The sequence below is a fragment of the Lucilia cuprina genome, chromosome 6, assembly GCF_022045245.1.
Source record: "Lucilia cuprina isolate Lc7/37 chromosome 6, ASM2204524v1, whole genome shotgun sequence".
Classification (NCBI taxonomy): domain Eukaryota; kingdom Metazoa; phylum Arthropoda; class Insecta; order Diptera; family Calliphoridae; genus Lucilia; species Lucilia cuprina.
In genome coordinates this window covers 18,895,595-18,899,398 of record NC_060954.1, presented here as the reverse complement: position 1 = coordinate 18,899,398, position 3,804 = coordinate 18,895,595, and the positions used below count along the sequence as shown (strand labels likewise).

Here is a 3,804-nt window from a genome sequence, read left to right as displayed (position 1 = left end):
AATATGAGAAAATAAATATTTCCTGATTCTAGGTAAACGAAAGGGGCTTTGAAAGGATTTTAAGAAGACGACTTATTTTCAAATAGTTTTCTATATTGCTAAGGAACTTGCTTAAAGAATTTATAAATTTATTAACATTCCACTTAAAAATAGACATGTTTCCTGATCTCTTAACCTAGTTGAAAACCCCGATATTTATGGGTCTATATAAGCAGTTAAGTTTGAAGCATTATTCACATATTTAATGCAGTATTTGGAACATTCTGTTTATTATATTATGTTTTTATAAGCTACATGAATAAAATATTTAAAAATTTATTTGTTTTATTTAGTCAACAACAACAAATTGACAGAAAAACTAACAAAACACTGCCTACAAACATATAAAAACTATATGGTAGAATTTAATAATATAATCTGATTATCTGCTTGATCTTCTTTATAGTGTGAATGAATGTGGTTTTATAAACATGATAAATTTTAGAAAGCTATCAGGTATGGTATATCAATGTAAAATAATAACTTTTCGTCCATACCCTCATGTGTTTCCGTGGTGTAGTGGTTATCACATCCGCCTAACACGCGGAAGGCCCCCGGTTCGATCCCGGGCGGAAACAGTTAAATTTTTTTTCTCTAATTTAATTAAAAATTATCTTTTTTCAATTTAAAATTGTTATATGCAAATAATTTATTTGTTGTTAATTAACTAATGAAAGATAGTAATGATTATTATTATTTTATAGCAAATTTAAATAACTATTTGCTAAATTTGTTAAATACATATGGAATAAGCGAAAAATTAGTATAAATAAAAGTATTAACAAACAATTGTTTCTAATTTAAATTTTCCCTTTTTTGGAGTATATAAAACTTAGAGATTTGGGTTTTTATTGTCTTCTAAGACGATCTCGCCATGTCCGCCCATTTGTTTTAATATTAAAAGCAGTAAATTTCCAAAAATAATTTCCTCCGGCGTAACCTCCAAGTGATTCGTTTGTAGCAGTCAAGTATACATATGTATTTATTTCAGGGAGGCACACAGTGGGAGCTCAAGACTACCCACCACGGCTTCTTTGTAGCATGCAATTAACACTCAAGTATTGAATTTTTGCACGTGGATGACCTCGGTCCTTGTACAAACACTTTGCTCAAGTACTTTAGCTATCTTTTCTCCCCCCCTGCGATGGTTCAGTTGCATCCTGCAATTTTAAGATCATATCCGAAGCATTTCATGATAACGTTCCACCATTATGGAATGACATAAGTTTATTCGGCAACAGCACCGAGAGACGAATGTATAAACAAAACAATTAAGAAATTATAGTCGGGCGAGACCGATCATATAATACCTTAAACCTGTTACAAAAATAAAATGGGATTTAGTTTTCATAATAAAGCATTTAAGTTGAATTGTACCTTGCCTCAGATATACTTAAGCCATTTATTGTTGAATAAAATTGTGGATATTTAAGTCAAAATTTGAAGAGGCTCTTTGTCGAGATATGAGTATATTAAATAAATTTATTAAATTATTAAATTATGGACATAAAAGGCTTATTCGTCCGATGCTTTCCATTTTCAATCCAAATTTCATTGAATTATCTCCAAAATTCCCATACAGTTGTATGGGGGCTAGGTAAAATAATGGACCGATCTTAATCAACAATAGAAGATCATGTAACAAATTTCATTTAAGTATCTTCAAAATCGCGACCTGTAGTTTGATTACAAGGTTTACATGGATGGACGGACAAACGGACGAAAATAGCTAAATCGGCTCAGAAAATGATTTTAAGTCGATTGGTATACTTTAAGGTGGGTATAGGACCAATAACCACTAAAGTAGTGTAGGGTATAATTATGAGCTCAAAAGTCATATTCGGGGTTCAGTTCTGTGGGGGCTAGATGAAATAATTTATTGATCCAAACAACTTCAATAGGCTTCGTCCCTGGAATATAGAAGATCAGTTACCGAATTTCATTGAATTTAATTATAAGGTTTATATGGACGGACATACGTTCATAGCTAAATTGAAAAATAAGATGAGTGTAGGATCGAAATTATTGTACGTTACAAACATCAGCACTAACCTAAAAACCGAACCGACAAATTTATTTTCTTATGTGAGTATATTGAGAACCTCATAAGTTCCACAGTTAGTCCTTCGAGGAATCCTGTTAAACGGCAAAAGTACCGAAACCATCTCAAAATATGAATTTCATTTTGTATTAGACATTTAACGTATATTCTTCACCAGTTAGGTTTCAACCCTAGTGGACCTCAATCAATGGGTGATTTAAGGATGAATTCTTGAATGAGATAACAAATTTTGTGGATTCTCTGAGAATTGTTTTATTATTGTGATTTATTTTTTAAAAGTATTGGATGTTTTCCGATACAGGAATTGGGTATTTCATAGTATTCCCTGTTTTAGTGATGTTCTTTTGAAATGAGTATACATTCTCATGCCATTTCCAAAAAATAAATCTGATTAAAGAAATTTAATAAAAAAATTTTTGGTTAAAAAGGTTTATGCTCCATAAAGAAATTTAACTGGACTCGGGCACAAAAAATCTTGTGATAAAACAACATTTTAGTGCCATTTCCAAAAAATAAATCTGATTAAAGAAATTTAATAAAAAAATTTTTGGTTAAAAAGGTTTATGCTCCATAAAGAAATTTCACTGGACTCGGGCACCAAAAATCTTGTGATAAAACAACATTTTAAAGATCGATAATCAGAAAGGATTTTAAATACCTTAACACTTTAAAATCGGCATTTTGGGGATGAAGGTCGAAGTGCTTTACGTGAACTCCTGTGGTATTGGCCTATTTCAAAGTGGTATCACAGGGTGAGCTTCTTTGCGACTTACCACCGTCCCATTGTTTATCTTACACACAGGTGTCACTTTGCGTATATGGAATTTTCCCTATTCTATACGTGCACTTTGCCCAAGAACTTGAGCTGTCCAATCTCTTGTGATAATAGACCCATTGGGCAAAGTAGTTGTCATGAATAAAGTTCAATCTAAAGCCAACAAAGGAGAATCACTGGTTAGATCCAATAAAAGGAGTGAAACTAACATCAGGTGATGTTGATGCTATGTGCAATACCATGTCCCTACAAACACAATTAACTAAAGATTCACCACAGTGCATTCATGGAACTCTCAAAATCGCCCAACCACACTACTGTTGTGTCGGCAACCGCACCTAGGGCACGTAATTGATGGTTTGAACACATTGTTCTATATTTTATTAACAGGTAGGTTCTTATAGTAATCGCCAACAAACTCATCCATCAATTAAAATCGCCAATAAATTTTATATTATAAAACTCTACAGACACTTCAATCATCACTTCTACCATTCATCCGACAAACAACTCAAGCACCGATGCGAATTTGGGTTTAAAACACAGCCACTACGTGGATTCCAAAGTAATGTCATCCAATTGACCAGCCAGGGCGAAGTTCTCCGTAGTAGTACCTAATTATGAGGTGTTCTGGTTCGACCCGTGTCTACTCATTCCAAAGAAAAACCTAGTATGCATTTGACATCACCAGTTTATAGTCCCGCTATACTGGAGGCACTTCTATACCCTGGGATTGCAATACACCAAGATCGGGATCGTTTATCAAGAAAACATGCCCATGTTTTGGCATGAAAGGGCGATCAGGTTGTGTGTAATTTTTGGCTATCACACAGTGTTATTACAAATATGATGTATGTATGTATATTTTGAATTTTATATAAGTTATTACATTTTTATAGAAACCAACTCTAAAGCCATACAAAAATCA

General features: G+C 32.9%; 1 non-coding gene across 1 annotated transcript; it reads left to right on the top strand.

Moving 5' to 3' along the window:
* The first annotated feature begins 544 nt into the window (after positions 1 to 544).
* Trnav-aac lies at positions 545 to 617 on the top strand. The gene has a single exon. It is a non-coding gene; the product is annotated as a tRNA-Val (tRNA).
* The last annotated feature ends 3,187 nt before the right edge of the window (positions 618 to 3,804 follow it).